Source organism: Vipera berus, assembly GCF_964194415.1.
Source record: "Vipera berus genome assembly, chromosome: 1".
Classification (NCBI taxonomy): domain Eukaryota; kingdom Metazoa; phylum Chordata; class Lepidosauria; order Squamata; family Viperidae; genus Vipera; species Vipera berus.
In genome coordinates this window covers 42342463-42357010 of record NC_138202.1, presented here as the reverse complement: position 1 = coordinate 42357010, position 14548 = coordinate 42342463, and the positions used below count along the sequence as shown (strand labels likewise).

The 14548-nt window shown below is 38.9% G+C and overlaps 1 protein-coding gene across 2 annotated transcripts in view; it reads right to left on the bottom strand.

Moving 5' to 3' along the window:
* ITPK1 (inositol-tetrakisphosphate 1-kinase) overlaps nucleotides 1-14548 on the bottom strand; it is a 136908-nt gene that overhangs the window by 33035 nt on the left and 89325 nt on the right. The window lies entirely within an intron of this gene.

Genomic DNA, 14548 nt, shown 5'->3' with positions numbered 1-14548 from the left:
GTAATAAAGCCTGGACGTTCTTCAACTTCAGTGGCAATTTATGTCATGAAAAAACTTCCTCAGAGAAGAAAGCTGAATAGATGACAAAAGTACAACCATAGCCCTGACTTTACGATACCCATATAACACGTACACTTAAATATTCTTAAATAAAGAACTACCCAACTAAAAACCCTGAACCTAGATGGAAAAACAAAGCAGACAATTTTCTGCAATTAGACACTGGAGCCATTTCCAGTCACATCAAGGAAATAAGGGCATAGGCTATGATAGCTGAATTCTGGAACTCAGAAGGCCATCAGGCTGATAAAGGATGGTTTGAACTAGAAAACTGCATCTTTTTTGTTATGGGTCATGACTAAGGAGGACAAACTGGTTTCCAGCCTGCATTGCTTAAATCTTGATACCGCTCTAGTCACACTTCCAAGATAATCTCAGCACAAGCCAAAATACAAACAAACAGACAAAGCCCATTCCCCAAAATGGCACTGAGTGGTGATATTTTGGACCAAAGGAGAGGCTCCCAACATTCTGCAAAATTGTGGGTGTGCGTGTTCTATTTTCATGCATATCTGTATAAAACCTATGATGCCATACCTGCTGTCTTTTCGTCCAGCTTCTAATTGCTGGGTATTATATCTGGTTAAGAAACAGGCACACCGATGTGTCATTAATGTATTTGGGGAGTCTAAAAACATTACTTTTATTGATGGGACAAAATTTGCCATAATTGTGGCCAATTATACAATGCCTTGAATCAAACTAAACCTTAGTTGGAATCCTTCAAAATCTGTCTTGCTTTATTAAAAAAAAAAGACATTGAAAAACAATTGAATACCAAAAAGCTGTACAATCAAAGGCAGAGTGAGGTTTTATCTTCAAAATGTTAGTATTTGAAAAAGAACTAAAGAAAGGACTATGTTATTTAGTTAAAGTTAAATAAGAGAATGGCATTAAACAATAATAAAGGTAATTGAATAATGTCGATGGTTCCAAGATACCAATTTAAGAAATTAAGCGTTTTACAGTTTTTATTGAGCACATCAATCATTCTAGCACATCTACCCACAAGCTTCATAATTTCCATTCTTTAACCTCCTATATATTATTTCAGGAACATATGAAAATTTACTGAAAACCTGTGATAAGAATGTTTTTGGGTTCTGTGCTATAAAAAACTTAAGGAGAACCTAGGGGGAGGAAATAAAAGGAACAAAGTGTAAAAAAAGAAAGGTCATAAATATAGAGAAAACAACTGCCTTGACATTATCTAGTCAGTCCATCTACAAAAACTGTGTGCATATGGAAACTTTTGGAGTTAGTAAATAAATCAGGAATAAGTAGCTAAACTAAAAACAACTCTTGTTTTGGAAACAGACAAGGCCTTTCTGGGACAGATGAGTCAGTAAAGATCTAATCCCATAAATTTTGAAATAATTAAGGGATTTACAATTGGGAAACATGAATAAATTCTATTTCATGATAAGTTCTAGTCTCATAATTTGCTGTATGCAGTTATGAGGATGCAGAGGGAGGGAGGGAGGGAGGGAGGGAGGGAGGAACCCAAGGACTCCAAGATTCGTTTCAGCCCTATGATATTCAGTGTTTCCCAAACAGCCACACACAGGAACTGTAACTTCAGCTGTTGACAGCAAATTCCAAAAGGCCACAATTTACTTTGCTTTTTACCCTCTTCCAGATGTTAATCAGGCCAAAAAGCATTTCATGGAATCAAGGGGGACCTGGATTACTCTGCAAATCTGTATGATAGACGTGGGTGTTTCTAGGAGGAAAACCTACACACCTACATCATTGTTCATCTTCCAAAGGTACACAATGACTTTCTTCCAGCAGTAGTTAAAAAACCAAAAAATCAGATTTGGGAGAGGAAAAAACGCATGACTTTTGGGATGAACCCAAGAATAGAACTACAACTAGACCTCAAAGTTTCCCTCCCCCCCCCCTTCCCCATATAAGCACACTTCTGACTGAGAACACTGGGCTTCAGGTTGCCAAAAATAAACATAAACAAAACAGCTTTCTTCAACTGTCACTCTCTAAATATGTTCCCAGGAAAGTGTCAGGCTTAGGAAATAAGCAGATGCCTATAAAGAAATAGCTTTGCATATCTTTGTTGGCTGAACCTTTTCTGCAGGCTAACTCACTTGTGGATGGCTAAATCAAAACTCGGATGAAAACAGTTTATCTCAAAATCCAAGTAAGATTTTGGCACAGAGCATTTGCAGCATGGGCTTTTGCAGCCAGCCCACCAAAACCAGAGGGAGTCGTCCTCTTATCTGTGGGTGGCTGGCTGCAAATGCCCTGTGCTGTAAATGTTCCATGCCAAAATCCTTCTTATATTTCAAGATGGATATTTTTCAGCCAGTCCCCAGAAACCAGAGGGAGTCCTCTTAGCAGGTGGCAGAGGTCTATGACAATCTCTGCTGGCTTCACCATTAAGCCAGCAAGGAAGATTGCAAATGCTAATCACATGAATGCCAAGCACCCAGATCACAATCACAGAACTATGGGGGTATTCAATGGCTATAACTTCAAGCATGAGTCATTAAGTCCCTTTGCTCATTGCCATCATAATTTCAAACGGTCACTGAATGATTGTTAAGTGAGGACTACCTGTGGCAGTGAGGGACAATTAGCCACAAAGTGGTTGCTGTAAGTGACCAATCTAATATCTGTTAAAGTTACCAAAGAACCTGAACCCAAAGCTGACACCTCCCTTCCTGTTGTCTATGTTTAGCTCTCCCCAACTCAACGTACGCTTTGCTTCCTTAGCAGACTGCCCTTTTTGTCAAAAGTGAAGTAATTTCTTCCCAAACATTTCTATATTATTTTATCATGTCTATTCTTCCATATTAATGGGATTATCAAAATTCAAGTGTTTTCCTCTGCCTTCCGTGCTGTTTTGGGGGGGATCAAGAGGAATGCCTTTAAGTCAGTGTTGACTCCTGGTGACTACCTAGACGCCTTGCAGCCTTCTTGGGAAGGTTTTCCAATGCCTCCTTCTTTGGGCTGAGAGTGGCTGGCCCAAGGTCACTCACTGACTTTCTGCCTAAGGCAGGAGGGCCTTCTCTGTGGGTGCGCCTGCCCTCTGGAACCAGCTGCCCGTGGAGCTCAGGACTGCCCCTGACCTGCGTTCATTCCGCCGGGACCTGAAGACTTGGCTCTTTGAGCTCTCTGGCCGGGGCTGAGAATTTTAAGTGGGGTTTTATTTTCAGGGATAATTTAATCTTTTTAATTGTCTTTTAACTTTTGTATTTTGTATTGGTGTGATTTTAAAATGCCCTGTAAACCGCCCTGAGTCCTTCGGGAAAGGGCGGTATATAAATCTAATTAAATTAAATTAAATTAAAATTAAAAAAACTTGCAATCTCCTGCTCTCTAAGCCTGATGCCTTAATCGCTATTTCAAAGTGTTCTATTCCCTCCATGCAGTGCACAACCGCAAACATATGCCATGCTCCTTTTTTTGTGGAAAATAGGAAAATTACACACAATTACTTTGGAGTATTGCAAATTATCTTCTCTGACCTGCTTGCTTTTATATATCCACCCACTCCCATTATCTCTCCTCTGTACTCCATCTCCCCTCTTCTCCCCCACATCCTACACATTTTCATGGTCATGCTGCAATCTCCCTTGATCTTTCTCTGCGACATAACTGCCCCTCCAATTGCCCCCTATTTGAGGGTGAAGGTTCGTTCTCCAAGCTTGAGGGCCGAACATTTCATTACCAGGCTAGGTAACATCTTCAGCGGTGTTTAGAGAATGTCTGTGTCAGTGTTCTACTTATAAAAGGGCTTCAGGTGTGGGAGTGTCAAGTGAGGGTCTTGTGATGGGCCAGGTGGGAGTCATCAGAGAGAGGCTTGTGATGGGGAGGTACTTCAGGTAAGGGTCATTGGAGGGTGTGAATTAGTGGGTCAGGAATGAGTCAACAGTGGGAGGCTGGTAATGGGTCTTGTGATGGGGAGATTATGTCAGGCCAGGGTCATTGGAAGGTGAACTGCTGGGGGGGGGGAGAGAGGGGCTTGAGGGTTGGTGCTGTCTCCGGATGGCTGTTTGATTGATTTGGATTTTGGGTTCATATGCTGGTTATAGATCAATATGTCTGTTGATGAAATTGCTTGTGGAGTGCCAGGCTTTGATGAATTCCCGAGCATAACGGGTGATAGCGTGAGCAATGATTTTAGTATAGCTCCAATTGAACTGTTGTTGTTTGGTGTCAGTGTGGGTAGCGATTAGGGATTTGGGATCGTGCTAGCCGGTGTTCGTGGACCTGGGTTTTTACTGACATGCCCCCTATTTATCAGTTCTCTCTCCTATTACTCAAGAGCTTAGAAAAGTATTTAGTCTGCAATCAATAGCAGGGACCCATTTTAGTGGGGAAGCATTGGTGGCAGGAATAGCCCATAAAGCAAAATACAAATATTTCAGCTGTTTCTCTTTCCGTAAAAGTGCCTCTAGTACCATAGTAGCTCAAGGAAAATGCAACTATAAACAGCAATGTCCTGTGTTCCAATGTTATGGATATCTTATTCTGATCTGAAACATACCCAGATCACAGTAAACATTTCAAGAGAATACTTGGCTCTTACCTTCAAAGTACATCTTCATCAAACAGTTAATGCTATGTATGAGATTTTCCAAAATTAAACTGAATATTTATTTAGAAAACATGGCACTGGAAGCTGTAACCTGAGGATAAAATGTTTCTCTGCATGGAACAATATTTCTCAAAATATTCCCATGGCACAATTCACTTTCATTTCTATTATTCTGATGGGGATAATTCTTATCAAAGATACAAAATTTAAGGTCCAAGTTTCAACGCAACTGCTCGAATCCTGACATTGTGGCCTTCAGATCCCCTCCAAAAGTTGTCCCCACCTTATACCTTTTACTATGATAAGAAATAAATGCTGAATATGTGTGGAATTATTGTAAATCACAATTAAGTTAAATTAAAATAAGTGAAATCTTTTTTCCACTCTAATAATATCTCCTTTTGGGACTGTAGTTTCTAGTACTTAAAGGTCATATGGGAGCCCTCACCAAGAAAACAACTGCTTTTATAGCTTACTTATAGGCAATCAGAACTTGCTAACAAGGAATAAAAGTAGTTTTTAAAAAAATAAATCTTGATCAGCCACAGCAGGTGGCAGCACTTCTCTGAATTTGGCTGATCTCAAAATAGCTAAGACAAGTCAGGCCCAGTTATCACTTGTATACTTAGAACACCAGTAAATATGAGGATTATAGGATATAGTGGAAAGATGAAGAAAGGTCTCAGAGGAAGGCAAATACAAACCACTGTTGCTGAGATAAAATATATAAAAGCATTTGTGTAATCATCAAGAGGTACGATATTTGATGGTATCTGTAACATGACATGAACTGAAAAACCTGGTGGGGAGGTAACAGTCAGCAAAATCAAATACAGGTAAGCCAGGGGTCTTCAAACTCGGCCCTTTTATGACTCATGGACTTCAACTCCCAGAATTCCTCGGCCAGCATGCCTGGCTGAGAAATTCTGGGAGTTGAAGTCCATGAGTCATAAAAGGGCCGAGTTTGAAGACCTCTGAGGTAAACCTTGACTGACAACCACAATTGAGCCCAAAATTTCTCTTGCTTAAGTGAGTCATTTTTTAAGTGAGTTTTGCCCCATTTTATGACCTTTCTTGCCACAGTTAAGGGAATAACTGCAGTGGTTAAGTTAATAACGTGGTTGTCAAGTGAATCTGGCTTCCCCATTGACTTTGCTTGTCAGAAGGTCACAAAAGGGGATCACATGACTCTGGGACATTGCAACTGACATAAATATGAGTCAGTTGCCAAGCATCTGAATTTTGATCACCTGAGCATGGGGATGCCGCAATGGTAGTAAGTGTGAAAAATGGTCATAAGTCACTTTTTCCAGTGTCGTTGTAACTTTGAACAGTCACTAAATGAACTATTGTAGGTCTAGGACAGGGGTGTCAAACTCGCAACGACACGTGACATGTCGCAACATATCGCGACTTTTTTTTCCATTGCTGGCAATGGGGTGGGCGCAGTATCGCCATGATGCATCCGGCCTGTGGGCCTGCAGTTTGATACCTCTGGTCTAGGACTACCTGTATTAAGAGAAAAGCTAACTTAAGTTAAAAGTGTACAAATTCATTAATGTGTTCATCTCAGCAGGAATAAGAATGGCACCAGCATTAATATAATTAGAGTTTTTTTAAAGTGATGTTTTTTTAAAAAAAATTGTGGTATTATAGTATATTTAAATGATTTAAGAGGGTATAGATAAATAAGTGAAATATACAAAGTAGAGTACGATATTAATTACAGAGGCAACAGTTCTTTTCTATATTATTCCTCTGTATCACAAAGCAGTAATCCTTTCTCACAGATTTTCAAAAACACTAGTTTAAAATGTTGATGAAAACAGTTACAGGTAAAATGCAGCATTCTAATAATTCCATTCAAATTGTTTTTTTCCTTTTCATCCTAACATCAGAATGCCATCTAATCACAGCTCAAACCAATGACAGGATTATCTAAGAATGTACTCAATTCATAACCTGATCAAAGAAACAATCCTCAACAGAAGAACAGGATACAACTGAATGCAAATCCTATGATCTTCTGGCATTTAGCACTACAATACATAGTAGAAAACTAGCTGGCATTAACTACAAAATAAGTAACTAAGAGCAGCTGTTTTCAAATTGCATTGTAAGGAACAATTGTACAGCTATTTACAAAATTTCTACAAATGTTTTTTCCACTATTATATATCTTTGAAGTTAATGTGTAAACATAAATTTGTCATCCTGTGTTTAGCATTATAACAGTCTTCTGAAACATAAAGACTCCAAACCAAATCAGTGTTGCAGAATAGGAAATGTAAACACCACTGAACTATAGGCCCTGTTATTTCAATACTGAGTTAGTGAAGAGAGAACCACAGAATAGTTGTGCTCCCATTTAAGATGTACAGCAAGAGTGTAATTTTCTTAGGAGAAAATAATGACTGGAGACATTATGTGATAAAGAATGAAAGAATAGTGCCATGTCATAAACTGAGATTAAGGATTAATTCTAGATCTAATCAGGCTGAACTCTAGACAGCCAATTCCATACAGCCAGATCAGCATTTTCATAAATGCTGAATGTGTAAGATTTCAGTGATTCTTAGCCAGTACGGTTATTAAAGATTGAACTAAAGAATTCCATGTTAATAGATTTCAAATTTATCATTCAATTAAGAAGCCTTTATTAATTGGGCATTGTTGCAGAAAAGGTGGAAAAGGAAAAGAAGTAAGATGCAGGAACTAGGAAAATATAGGAAAATATAAACAAACTTGTAATTAACACACATTTACAATAGATTTGTAAAAAAAATGGTTATCAAAGCAAGAGGACAGAGTACTTCAACACGAGGGAGTTGGTCTCTGGAAATCTGATGCATCTGAATAGTCAAGTTAATTCTAACTCTACAGTTTATAAGTGGACAAAGAAGAAGTGGACAAATAAAAATAAAAAAAATAAATAAATAAGAGACTTTTGCTGAGAAACTTTTGAATGTAAAAAGTCACAGATAAAATTCCTGCTATATTAATGTTTAAGCTTGTCACAAATAATTGTAGCCCAACACATGTGACTGGGCCAGATCTTTATTTCAGAGCAGATTAGACAGGATCTGAAGACAGAGGGCATTGACATCTGTTCTTTGTCATGATCAAATCATTTCCTTATCAGACAATGGATCATAGAAACCCTGGACCTTTGTGTGGACCCTTTAAAACAGGGGTGTCAAACTGCCAGCCCGTGGGCCGGATGCGTCATCCAGAAGCCACGCCCACCCCACCCCACTGCCGGCAATCGCAAAACCGTCCCGATACGTTGCACGACCTCACGTGACGTCACAAGTTTGAATGATTAGCCATGTAGAATCCAGAGAGATTCTAGAGCAGCGTGCCCCAATCTTTTTAGCTTTGTGGACCAGCAGGGGTGGGAAAAGGGAATGGTTACACGTGCACAGTTCCACTTGCGTGAGCGGCGAGCACAAACGCCTGCTGCTCAAATAAAGCTGGGTGCACACTTACCAGCTGCTTGTAAAAGTGGAGCTGCGCACATGCGCGCGGTCAGCTGCCACTTCCATGGCCTGGTTCTGAATGGGCCAAGGCCCAGTAGTGGGCCTTAGCCCAGGGGTTGGTGACCCTTGTTCTAGAGAGTGCTTGAGAGTTTTGTTGAGAATTTGGTATATAGTATTTTTCATGCCAAGTTCATTTCTGAAATTCAGAGGTGGCAAAGATTGCTCTTGTAAAATCTCCTGCTCTTGCCAAGAGAGTGTCTTGCAAGTGGCTCCTTGATTTATCAAAGACCTATGACAATAAAGGAACTGAAAGTATCTTTCTTGAGATAAGATGGTGGAAAACCAAAAATAGACCTGAACTGATAGAACTTGCTTACACAACAACCCCCTCCTGAAAATCCCATTCTTATCAATGTTACCCATTTTTCATTGCTACTTTCCCCCTCTCTGTCTCTCTTGTGAACATATTACATATGGCCCACAATTACCAAAAAGGGATCTACCCATCATTTAAATCTATCACATTTCCTTATTTCTTTTTCTGTCTTTGAGCAGTGATTTGTTGTTTCCAGTTCTCTAAGACGGGATAACTTGACTGAAGAGCCTTCTGTTGCCTTAGATTAGTTTAGGTATTATGTGCATGAATTACTAAATGACAACAACCTACAATAAGCAGCTATTATACCACAAAAATTAGCAATGTCAAGACTTAAACATCCTAATGCTAAACTTGCATATACAGCTGTTACAAGTTAATTACCTTTTGGTGGATGCGTTTAATCATTACTTTGCAAAGGTGTGTGTGTGTGTGTGTGTGTGTGTGTGTGTGTGTGTGTGTGTGTGTGTGTGTTTGAAATGGCAGGAAAAAATGTTAAATTGAACCAGAGATTATGATATAAAAGAACCAAGTAATACCCTGCAGTTAGAGGCTTTAGCTCTTTAATCATGCAGTACAATTTTTAAGATTGTGTTTTGGCAGGTGAAAAAGAATTCTTGTGACAGCTTGTTTCTACAGTAGCCACATTCCAAAGAATATAATCTTCAACATAATCAGAAGTATTTTGACTGTGGCATAGATTTCAACATACTTCGCTTTCATATAATACAAACATTTTTAAGAAGGTTTTTCCCACCCAGTTATCTGTTACTTATTTTAAGCAACAGAAGATGTTTGTTTATATTTGCAAAACACCAACTATAAATTTGATGAGGCAAATAATTTTAATGTACATACATACACTTTCCATGCTCAACTTATCACAAATTCCCCTGCAAAGCAACAACAGTGTAAAAATACATATTTTCTGCAAACATTTATTCTGATTTCGATATCAAATTGCTTGGAAAAAATACAAACAAGTTGATAGTTGGGGAAGTATATAGTAATAGTAGCTAGCTGATAATACCCAATGTGTTTCCAATATTTAAGAAAGAGACATAAGGAAGAGACTATGAAACTTGAAAAACTGTTTGAGAAAGCCAGTGATTAGTAAGTAAAAAAGAGCATATGTCATAAAATATAAAATTAAAGAGAGAGCAGCCTTTATATTAATTTTTTTTTATGATAAAAAAACAAGAAAAGCTCATATTTACACATTGTATTCATATTACATTTTTAAAAGTCTCAGAAAATAGTTAAAAAGATAAGGAAAGACTACAGACAAAATGATACACTATCATCAACAACTGAAATATCTATGGGCTTGAACAATTCAATCCATTAAACTCTGCATATGCTCCAGAGATTTAATAAAGTGACTAAATAAAATCAGTTAGGATTGGGAGACAATACCCTAAGCCAGGGGTCCCCCACCCCTGGGCCATGGATCATACCAATCCGTCACACAGGAGGTGAGTGGCGGGCGAGCAAGCGAAATTGGAACCATTCCCTCCCCCAGTCCGTGGAAATATTATCTTCCATGAAACCGATTCCTGGTGCCAAAAAGGTTGGGGACTGCTACCCTAAGTTGACTTCAAGAGATGCATTCACCCATCTTCTTCACTGCTCAGCTATTATCTGCAGTTTAAATTTTAAATGAAATCTAGACATAACACTTTCAGGAACTCACAAGTTTTCTAGAGCATTATTTTGTTACGTCCAACGAACATGGGTTCCAGGAAAACCAGAATTGCAGTAGAGGAGGAGACAAGAGAAATGTATTTCTCCATGGATTACTTAACTACAATTTTTCATCAGGCCCAGCCAGCATAATGCTAACTTACGTACTGTAAGAAATACTGTGCTGTAGTGCAGTAACATCATGAGGGTCACATGTTCCTCATTCCTACACTAGAGGACAGTGTGTATTCAAGATGGGAGTTTTTCAAAAGTTTTAGCATTAAAAATACATAATACACATATTTTTAGAAATAAATATACAGATGAGAAAATGTATACAAAATATAATTTTTCATTATTTCAATTCATCTTAAAAGACTTTAAAAGTTTTAAACAAACTCATTGTGCTGCTTTCCCTTCATTTCAAAAGCATTGCTATCTTAGTCATTCATCCACCAATTTATGAACACACATAACACCAGACTGCCAGCACACCTGTTCTTTAATTCTTACTAAAGAAGTTAAAAACTAATTCTAATTATTTACATTGTGAGCATACTTCTAAAATTAGCTAAGTTTACCTATAAAATAAATATGCAAGACTACAGTATTTAAAAGTGTAAATTAATTATATATTTAATCACAGATGTTTCTATATTTCAAAAATATCTACTATATTAGGGCTGTCAAAGACCATGCTGAACAGGTACTTTGAGAATTGTAGACCCAACAGACTAAGGTTGAACAACGTTGTAATAGGGGTTTTGTAATACTATTTTTATTTTATTATACATATTCTTATTTATCTTTATATTGTACTAATTGTTTTTCTGGTGTGTGTGTGTGTGTGTGTGTGTGTGCGTGCATGCATGCATGTGTTGTACTATTGGATATTTTACTGTATCTGGCCTTACAACTCTGAACAAATAATCTTCTTGGTCGCACGATCAGCCAGATATTTAGACTGGATTCGGCATTTTTGTCTACCAATTGAATCTTTCCCAAGGCCCTGAGGTAGGTAGATTTGTGTGTGTTTGTGTGTGTTTTAACGACCCTGTAATCCCTTGCAATGGGGTGGAGTCGGGATGACTGAATGGAGCTGAGCATTTACTGGCCGGATACCCTTCCTGTTGCCTATGTGAAACTCACAGCAGATATTTTCTGTTTGCTTCCAGAGAGAGAAATATCTGCCACTACCTAGGATCAAACTCACAGCCTCCTGATTAGGGGAGAGCTCTACCACTAGGCCACCACACCGCTCGGATAGGCAGATGTTATTTAATGATATTAAAATTATCGTCAGAGGATATAAATGGTTCCAAATGAAACTATCTTTTGCAATTGACTGATGGTGACTTTGTCAATGCTGAGTGTGTTCAGGTAGTGCACCAACTGTTTGGGAATTGCACCCCAGGCATCTATTATTATAGGTGCTATCTTTGCTTTCTTTTGCCACAATTGTTCTACTTCTATTTGCAGGCCTTTATATATTGTGATTTTCTCCAGTTCTATTTTTTTTCTGCTGTCTCTAGGTATTGCAATATCCACTATCCAGACTTGGTCTTTCTGATCAAAAAAGTATGGCAGACACTTATCTGTTTGAATTCTAAAGTCCCAGAGTACTTTTAACATCTTCATTAGTTATTGCTTTGGTATACAAATCAAATAAATAAATAAATACTTTGTGTTTTCATCAGTTCTTGCTTGCAAGCAAATGGTATTTCTTGCAGCTATTCCAATGCTCCATTGTTGCTACTTTGTCATGCTACTGTTTGTATTATTATTATTATTATTATTATTATTATTATTATTATTATTATTATTATTATTATTATTATTATTATTATTATTATTATTATTAATTTTATTTGTATACCACCTTTCTCCCGAAGAACTCAGGGCAGTGAACAGGGCAATACATATTAAAAAAACAAGATACAAAAATTAAAAACGATTAAACAACAATGCCCATGAATAAGTTAGAACACATTAAAAAAGGTTAAAACAGATTAATAAAACCCAACCCCATCCCATCAGGCCAGGCCAGCTTGTTCGAAAAGGTAGGTTTTGAGATCGCGCCGGAAGGAGCGGAGGTCAGGCGCCATCCGGAGCTCGACCGGAAGATGGTTCCATAAATCCGGCGCGCCCACAGAGAACGCCCTCCCCCTGGGGGCCACCAGTCGACATTCTTTGACCGGTGGCACCCTGAGGAGGCCCTCTCTGTGGGAGCGTACTGGGCGGAGGGAAGTTGACGCCGGCCGCAGGTGCTCCCCAAGGTATTCCGGACCCATGCCATGTAGGGCTTTGTAGGTCATTAATCTGTCTGCATGACCTTCTTCCAGCATTTAACCAGGTGATCCACTGTTTCTGTTTTCTCAATTCTAACTTTACACTCATTTGTTCTTGAGGCTTGGTCTCATGCATCCAGAATTAGCCTTTCTCTCTCTTTTTTCAACTTTCCTGCTCTTAGCCATTGTCAGGTATTGTTAGCTGCTTTGTCTTCTAGCTTTTTCATGTATTGGTCATGTAATGATTTTTCTTGCCATGACTCTTTTCTATTCTATAAGAGCCGTGGTGGTGAGTGGTTAGAATGCAGTATTGCAGGCTAACTCTGCTCACATTGGCAGGAGTTCAATTCCTTCCTTCCTGATTGGCTCATGGTTGACTCAGTCTTCCATACTTCTGAGGTCAGTAACGTGAGGACCCAGAATGTTGGGGGCAGCATGTTGACTCGGTAAACTGCTTAGAGAGGGCTATAAAGCACTTTGAAGCGGTATATAAGTCTATGTGCTATTGCTATTCTCTGTTTGGTTACTTCTTATAGGTCAATTTGGTCTTCCCACTATTCAGTTTCCACTTCTGGTATACTAGCTTTGGTATATTTTCTTCAGTATGTCCTTCAGATATTCTTCCTTTTTTCTTTTTCAGCTGACTGATATAATTGCAACACTCCATAACCATTCATGCTCCTTGGTAAACAGTGTCTGTCAACATGGCATGGGTCCGGATTACCTACGGCAGCACCTGCTGCCGGCATCAACATCCCTCCGTCCAGTGCGCTCCCACAGAGTGGGCCTCCTCAGGGTGCCTCCGATCAGATCAGAGAATCAGAGAATCCGATCAGAGAATGTCGATTGGTGGCCCCCAGGGGGAGGGCGTTCTCTGTGGGCGCGCCAGACCTATGGAACCGCTTGCCGGTTGAGCTCTGGATGGCCCCCGACCTTCGCTCCTTCCGGCGCAATTTAAAAACTTATTTATTTGAACAAGCTGGCCTATATTGGGCATGATTATTTAATTCTTTTAACTTCTTTTAACTTTTGTATTTATATTCTGATATTTATTGCCCTGTACACCGCCCTGAGTCCTTCGGGAGAAGGGCAGTATAAAAATTTAATAAATAATAATAAATAATAATAATCTCTGCATGGATGAAGGGCATGATTCATTGTCATTATTTTTCTCGTCTTGTTATCCAGAGCTTTTAGTTCTGCTCGAGTCCAGTCCACAATTCTAGCTGTATCTAATGAATGGAATTAAGTGACATTTCCACCACCGAGTTTGGACTTTAAGATTTTCACTCTTCTGTTGTATTAACTACTAATGTTCTTCTTGACCTTGTTATCAACCTGAAGGAGACTCAGGTATTTGTACTACTACTACTACCAATAAGAATAATAATAGTTGGAAGGGATCTTGGAGGTCATCTAGTCTAACCCCCTGCTCAGGCAGAAAAACCCTGTACCATTTCAGACAAATGGCTGTCCAGTCTGTTCTTAAAAACTTCCAGTGTTGGAGCATTCACAGCTTCTGGAGGCAGGGTGTTCCACAGTCAAGGAGAAAAGCAACCTAGAACTAAGGAGAAACTTCCTGACAGTTAGAACAACTAACCAGTGGAACAACCTGCCTCCAGAAGTGGTGAATGCTCCAACACTGGAAGTTTTTAAGAAGAGACTGGACAGCCATTTGTCTGAAATGGTATAGGGTTTCCTGCCTTAGCAGGGGGTTGGACTAGATGACCTCCAAGGTCCCTTCCAACATCATCATCATCATCATCATCATCATCATCATCATCATCATCATCATTATTATTATTATTATTATTATTATTATTATTATTATTATTATTATTATTATTATTATTATTTTGAAGAGCACTGGGCCCAGAACAGTGTCCTGAGGCACCCCACTACACACTTCCCTCCATGTAGATGCAGTTCCATTGATGACCACACGTTGAGTACAGCTGGTCAGCCAGCTACAAATCCATCTGTTGGTGATGCTGTCTAACCCACATTTTTCTATCTTATCAAGTGGTAGGTTGTGGTCTACTTTAGCAAATGCCTTACTGAAGTCCAAGTAAATTATATCCACAGCATTCCTCTGATCCAC